The following is an 8,015-nucleotide window of genomic DNA, read 5'->3' on the forward strand; positions in this document are numbered from 1 at the left end:
AGAGGTGATAACCTTAAATTTTATGTGTAAACTTTTTGTGAATTTAATGCACTTTCATATCCTTGTCATCTTTAATCACTGATGGTCAAGTCCTCATGTCATCTGCTCTCTCCATTACTTTCATTCCTATTCTGATGATCTAATTCTTGTCACCAAATCTATCTTACTATCCCACTCAACTTTTTCCTCTATGTATTCTGCAATGTCTGACCAATGATAATTTAATTCTCATGCATCCTCAACTCCTTCTATCCATAGTTTATCAAAATTGAAGGCTGATTAACTCCCAAGGATAATGCTTACTCAGGAAGCCCTTCAAGAAGTGGAAAATGATCAATGATCATTTTCCCAGTATATTAAGGCTACCTCTCATCACCATGGCTTATTCTAGATCAATGTTCTTCTGCTCTCTCAAACAATACAAAACAAGTCTTTTCTCCAGTCTCATGTCATCCATCTATTTTCTGCCATTCTTTTTCTCTATCCTTCTAGCTAGTTTCTTTTTCACTGTTCCACCCTAAATCCTGTCATCATTCTACATAATTTCAGGTCACATGGACTGACCAGCACAATGTTCTTATAATACTTTGGTTTCTTTGACACCTATAAGTTTCAATTGAACTTTAGTTATCAGTACCTATATTAGTAATGGAGTAAATTCTGTCAACTCTTAAAATGTTTATTACGTTAAACTCAAGATTTCACATTCTAACCACATCCACAATTGAAATCCTTCATGTTTCTTGTTCTCCCACTCCTAGCACATTATTTTTGGTCTCATTTTACCTACCGGTACCTTAATTTCTCCATTTCTCTCTATACCTCTCTAATATTTTCAGCAAAGGAGTGAGGAATTAAGAATTGTAGTGTAATCATAGTAAGCCTGAGAAATTCTTGGTAAAAATCCAAGTAAAGATATACATAGACAGTTCAGAGCTCACAGGATAAATCTGGGCTGGAGACATAATTTGTGAATATTCAGCACAGGGATGCCATTTAAAGACATAAGTCTGGATTAGATCAACAGGAAGAAGTTGATAGAAAAGATGGGTTTGGAAGGAATATTGAAATACTTCAATATGTATAAATTTGGTGGAGGAAATGTCAGCAAGGAAGTCTGAAAAGAAATGAATAGTAGGCTGGGAAGAAACCAGAGGGGTATGCATTATCATGGAAGTTGAGCAAAGAGAGTGTTTCAAGAAGAATACAATGTATGGTGTGGAATGCCTTCTGTGATAGAATTAGGCAACATGGAAACCATTAGTAAAAAAACCATTTTGGTAAAATGTAAAGCTGGAAACCAGATTGGAGTGAGAAAAACAGTGAATAAAAGGTGAGGAATCTGAGCTATGATGGAGAACAAGAAAATAGTGAAAGAGATGGTAGATAAGCGGAGTTTTTGTTTATTTTCTTTATGCTTGTTTTTCTTTTTCTTAAATGATGGGATATACAAAGTATGTTTCAATATGTATATGTTTAAATGTTTTCGTGGAATGTGAATAATCTAGTGGTGAAAGAAAGATTTATCATGCAGTAGAGAGAGGAAAAACAAAAGAGCAAAGTTGCTGAGAAATCATTTTAGGATGAAACGCCCCAGTACACAGGTAGAGAGGTTTTGGCTTTTCTGGGAGGAGGCAAGTTTCTACACTGAATTACGAGGGCCAGAAATGCAAATTGTTTTTTCCAAATTGCTACTGAGAATAAAGAAGAATTCACTCTAATGGGGAATCTTAGAACAAAGTATAAGGCAGGTATCAACTTGGAGGGATGAGAAAAGTGGTAATGTGAGTTTGGAGAAAAGTGATATAAATAATAAATTCAGAGAGGGAGAAAGAAAAATTGTGGAAGGAAGATGTACAATTCTGGCATTAATCAGGGTCCAAAGGAGCTTATGACTGTGAATTGAAGTGATACCAGTCATGCTGATTGTATGTTTTTCTGTGCACCTCCTCCTGCCCCCAGCACTATTTAGCTACTTCTACATAGGCAAGGCAAGGGAGTAGGGGGCATAGTGAAGCAAGCACAATGAAGGGGAAGAGAGGAAGGGATTTGTGGGTGATTATAATTACGGCCTGTGGAAGTAAAGACAGATGACTAGCATAGCTAGACATAACACTCACCTTATCCTCTTCCCATTTGAATATTCTTTTTATTTGCAGTTTTAGTCTGGCACTCTTTCTTACTGTTTTAGGAATCTTCTTATGATTTTAAGACTTATTTCTTCAACACAGCAAACTTCCTCGAGGAAAGGGTATCACCTCCTATTTCACTTTTGTTTCATCCTAAGAATAGGCATACTGAAGGTGCTCAATAAAGTATACTAAAGCAGTGAATTGGGGGTTGTTATGGGATCTGAACTCCTTCAGAAGTTTTATATTGAAATTATTTATCCTACTGCCAGAAACTTATCCCAAGAAATATTTGTTTAGTGTGAGTATTTACAGATACAGTACAGTAATTTTAGTGGGATTTTAATTTAGGCTTCATGTAGTATTCCCAATCCTTCTGTTAATTGCACTGATTACATCCTCTGGCTGATTACACTGAAAATTGCTATCCATGCCTCAGGTCAGGCAATGAGAAAGTTGTGGGTTGAGTTGTGAGGGAGGATAAATCGGTGTAAATTGAAGTAACAAGCAACTGAAAATAAAGGCAGGGGATGTTTGGAGAGAGTGTGCTGATTAGTTACCATGCTGAGCATTTTGCCTTCAACAAAATCTAACTCTGTGGGCAGACTGAAAGACTAAACTGCTGACTTATTGTGATATCACATTGGCCCTTGAAGTAAAGTTACCAACTCTCTAAATTTTATTTTATTTTATTTTTACTTTAGCTAAGGAACACACCTATGAATTTATCCATAAAGAGTGTTTCTCTCTGCAGTAGCTAGTCTCGACTTATTGTTTAAATTGTCAAAGTGTGAGTCACTTAACTTTAATCTGACCTTGCATGTACAGTGGAATCTTCTATGTGCTAAGTAGCAGTACAGTGTCATCCTTAAGACTTTGGGGTTTAGAGCAAGTCCCATTTAGTCTTGAGTTTTAACTTATTTGAGTATTATCTTGAGTTTTGAGTCTTATCTTATCACTAGGAAGAAGAAAGCTGGAAGAAGAGATAAGAAACCAATAGTCAAAGCAAGGGTTTTTGTAGGGGTGGTATGTTCTTCCAAATATAAGAGCCTTGCATAAAGTCTGTAAATGGAAGAATGAAAAAAAGAGAAGATGGATCATTTAAGCTTATCTGTATTGAGCTGATGGCATATACTGAAAGTCTCTTTCAAGCCATGTATTTCTGTTTTGGGCTCTGTTCTATTTGGTATTTTTAGCGGTGACTTGGATAACAAAGCACAGGGCCTGCTTGTCAAATTTTCAAAAGTCTAATTTGTGAGGGATATCAGATACTCTGAATAACAAAATAAAAATTCAAGACTGTCAGCTTAAAAAGTGAGATAAAGGTAACAAGCTGAAAATCAATGGGAATAAATGTGAAGTCCCACACTTAGATGAAAACATCCATTGCACAAGACAGGTTGGGGGAAATGGAACTTAATTGCAGTTTATGTAAAAACAAGCATTGATCGTTGGCACAATTCATGACAGAAAGCAAAGAGATCTTATACTTGAGTTAATAGAAATATAGCCTCCAGATGGTCGGAGGTAAAAATCTAAATGTACTCTGTACTGATTAGATTACATCTGGAGTCTTGTATTTAGAGTTAGCCAATATATTTTCAAAGAGTCATTGAAAACTAGATGGTAATCAGGTGGTAGAAACATTTGTACACCACCATAGGACCTGATTAAGCTGGGAGAAGAAGAGCTAGTTCGTGAGTACACAATAGTCATCATTTTATTTGAAGGTTTTCCACATGGAAGTAAAATTAAACTTGTCTCCAAAGGCCAAAACTTTCTTCATAAATTACACTTAAATTTGGGCCAAATTTAAGGAACTGTTTTCCAGCAATTAAATCTACTCAAGGATTAAAACGGTTTTCTGAAACAGGAAACATCCTGACAGAACAGAGGCCAGAAAAGAGTCTGGCAAGAAGGACATAAAGCAAACACTGGCATTCATTGAGGGTTTGGCCTGTATGCAGATGATCTCTAAGGTCCCTTTTAACCCTGTGGCTCTACAAGAGGGAACTGGATTTCGAAAGCTGAATCTTTATAGTGAAAACGTGTTCCTTAGTGTTAGCTGTCCAGGCTGATGAGTCGTGCACATAGGCAGCGTTTTCTTTTGATTAGCTCATCCTTGTCTGATGGACAGGTGTTGTTTCCAGTGAAGCTGGCTCAGCTTTCTTTGTTTTAGTTACTTTGAAGCAGAAGGATTAATCCCCTCTGGAGATATTTGCTTGTTTTTGCTGTCAGAGCAGTCACACTTTTCCCTTTGTATCTCTTAGCTTGTTTTTTGAAGTTTAGCTTCACAGAGAAATAGGCCTCATGTTTCCTTGGTGATTCACTGAGTCTAGATAGTCCCTCCTGCTCCTCCCCAAACTGCCACTGATGGTTTCTTCATCCTGGTTTGCATTTTGGCCGCCACAAAGAAGGATAAAACACCGACCACTCTTTGGGCCAAAACGTAACAATTTCTTGCAAAAAGTATCTCTCAGAGGTCAAAACAGGCACAGGCCAAAGCCCTTTCTTTCATCTTTTCCCCCACCTTTATTTGAGGTGCCTTCTGTATGAGAAAATAAAGAAATGTTAATATAAGTTTATATTTTAGAAATCAATGCTTTCATCAGAAATAAATAGAGAAACTCTATATTAACCCACTTTGTAAAAGCATTAATAGTTTACATGTAAGGCCTTTGCCATTTTTGAGTCATGGCAAATTGCCCCTTCTGGCCTTTCTTCTACAGGGCACTTTTTTCAAAATAGGATTATTGTAAAGGCATGAACTTAATAACACATTTATAAAAATTGAACTTGAATTAAATGGAGTAAAATATTATAAAATCTCAATGTAAATAAAACTACAAATACATATGTCAGCTTTATTACCAAAATGCATTTTGTTAATGCCATATGAAATGGATAATTTAAATCAAATGTAAATTTTTTCCTGGAAAGTATCTGGCTCAAGAGAATAAGAACATAAGGCACAGACTGAGAAAAAATATTTGCAAAAGATACATCTGATAAAGGACTATATCAAAATTATGCAAAGAACACTTAAAATTCAACAATAAGAAAACAAACTCGATTTTAAACTGGGCCAAATAACTGACACCTTACCAAGGAAAATATACATATGGCAAATAAGCATATGAAAATTTCCACATAGTATGTCATCAAGGAAATGCACATTAAAATAACAATGAGATACCACTACATATATACTAGAATTCCTAAAATCCTCAACACAGGTAATAACAAATATTGGCGAGGACGTGAAACAATAGGAACTTTCATTTACTGTTAGTGGGAATGCCAAATGATATAGCCATTTTGGAAGACAGTTTGGTATTTTCTTACAAAACTAAACATAATCTTACATGTTATCCATCAGTTATACTCTTTGCTATATACCCAAAGGAATAAAAAACAAAAGCATATCTACACAAGTGTTTATAGCAGCTTCATTCATAATTGCCAAACATTAGAAGCAACCAAGATGTTCAGTTGGTAAATGGAGAAATCAATTGTGTTACATACAAAGGAATATTATTCAATGTTAAAAAGAAATGAGCTATCAAGCCATGAAAATGCATGGAGAAATCTTAAATGCATATTACTAGTGAAAGAAGCCAATGTGAAAAAAGCTATATGCTGTATCATTCTGACTATTGACATTCTGGAAAAGGCAAAACTATGGAAACAGTAAAAAGATCAGTGGTTGTCAAGGGTTTGGGAAGAAGCATGAATATGCAGAACACAGAGGATTTATAGGGCAGTGAAAATCCTCTGTACAATGCTGTAGTATATACATGTCATATATGTCATTTTTCAAAACCCATAGAATACACAAAACCAAGAGTCAACCCTAATGCAAACTATGGACTTTGTGTGATTATATGTCAATGCAGGTTCATCAGTTGTAACAGATGTACCATTCTAGTGGGACCCATTGATAAGGGGGGAACTATGCCCTTGTGGAGGGAGGGGCCATATAAGAAATCAGTGTATCTTCCTCTTAATTTTGCTGTGAACCTAAAAATTAAATCTTTAAAAAATAGTATGTGGCTAGTATGTAGCCATTTTTCACTGCTATGTCATATAGTTGGAATAAAAATACCCTACAGGTCTTGCTATTTGAAATGCAGTCCATGTACCAGCTTCATCAACATCATCTGGAAATGTTTCAGAAGTTCAGATTCTCAGGCTCTAACCCAGGTTTAGTATGTAAAACTGTACTTTAACAAGATCCCCAGTGATTTATATACACATTAATGGTCTTGAACTCCTGACCTCAGGTGATGAGCCCACCTCGGCCTCCCAAAGTGCTGGGATTACAGCCATGAGCCACCATGCTTGGCGTAGTCTAGCTTCTTAGCTATGCCAAAGGTATCTTTATAGCTCATAAGTGTTCCAGGACAGTTCATCATGAGTAGAAACCTTCTACAGATTTAGGCTTAAAACTCTAGTTAGAAACAACAGTGTTCATACCTAGTTTATTATCCATGTAGATCTCTATTAAATACTTAGCATAATGACAGGTGGGTGAAGGGATCAGGAGCCCGGAACCTGGCAACAAAACACAAATGACATCTCTCAGCAGACTTGAGCTCCATTATCTTAAGAATTTGTTTCAGGTTATATGATAAATATCTTGCAAGGGGTGTTATATTATGTTAAGTGGGTATCAACATCTTGCGTTAGTGAATGACCTTAGGGCTGCTGTTAACAGGTGGGGAGTGGCAGCATGATGTTAATACAGCACCCAAGAAAAAGTACTTAACCAGAGAATTTAAGAAGGAATTATTTCTCTCATTGGGTCATCTATAGAATTTTGCCCTGATTATAGTTTGTGTCTAATCTGCTCCAGGAAAGAACAAGGTAACAGGTACAATGAGGTGGACTGCTAATTAAAACATAGCCTTAAAATCATTATCCATACTGTGAGTGATTACAGTTTACATTGTATTAAAATTTTAAAATCCAGAATAAGAAGAAAGGGGTTATGAACTCAGGGTTAGAGATATTTTTGTGTGTGTTTTAGAAGTAATCTTTAGCTTTTTCTTATGCAAAATGAACTCATAATGAAACACAGTCACTTTGAAAATTTGATGGTGTAATGCATGTAGAAGCACTTGGTAAACTGAAAAAGACAGCTCAAATATTATATGTCTACATACAAACAGATACTATTTATTCTCTCGCCATTCTCTCAATGCAGGTCAACCCTGATTGTAACCTAAAAGCATGAAATGCAACTCTTTCTCTCTAGGCTTCTTTTGTTATTTATCAAAATTTACAATTGATGAGAAAACGCCCCCCCCCCACTCCTTACCCAACTTAGCGTATCTCTCTCCTTTCTTCAATTCTGTCCTCTTGCTCTGCTTATTTCCCAGACCATTCTAAAAAGTTCCCTCGGCCGGGCGCGGTGGCTAAAGCCTGTAATCCCAGCACTTTGGGAGGCCGAGACGGGCGGATCATGAGGTCAGGAGATCAAGACCATCCTGGCTAACCCGGTGAAACTCCGTCTCTACTAAAAAATACAAAAAACTAGCCGGGCGAGGTGGCGGGCGCCTGTAGTCCCAGCTACTCGGGAGGCTGAGGCAGGAGAATGGCGTGAACCCGGGAGGCGGAGCTTGCAGTGAGCTGAGATCCGGCCACTGCACTCCAGCCTGGGCGACAGAGCGAGACTCCGTCTCAAAAAAAAAAAAAAAAAAAAAAAAAGTTCCCTCTCTTCCTTTGGCATTTATATTTTTCAAATGCTTGTAGACAGTTTTCATACGCCACCTCAGTTGTTGCTTTGCCAAGCTATACAGATTTAGTCCTTTTCATCTTTCCTCATAAGTCACTGCCTCCATCTCTTTAATCATTTTTCTTGCTGTTCTCTGAATTCCATCCAAT

The 8,015-nt window shown here is 36.9% G+C and overlaps 1 long non-coding RNA gene across 1 annotated transcript; it reads right to left on the minus strand.

Moving 5' to 3' along the window:
* Nucleotides 1-4,522: 4,522 nt before the first annotated feature.
* LOC105470355 (uncharacterized) lies at nucleotides 4,523-7,531 on the minus strand. The gene is made up of 3 exons (XR_980468.3): nucleotides 7,450-7,531; nucleotides 6,606-6,683; nucleotides 4,523-4,677 (listed from the first exon to the last, which is right to left on the minus strand). It is a non-coding gene; the product is annotated as an uncharacterized lncRNA (long non-coding RNA).
* Between the last annotated feature and the right edge of the window lie 484 nt (nucleotides 7,532-8,015).

The sequence above is a fragment of the Macaca nemestrina genome, chromosome 2 (assembly GCF_043159975.1).
Source record: "Macaca nemestrina isolate mMacNem1 chromosome 2, mMacNem.hap1, whole genome shotgun sequence".
Taxonomy (NCBI): domain Eukaryota; kingdom Metazoa; phylum Chordata; class Mammalia; order Primates; family Cercopithecidae; genus Macaca; species Macaca nemestrina.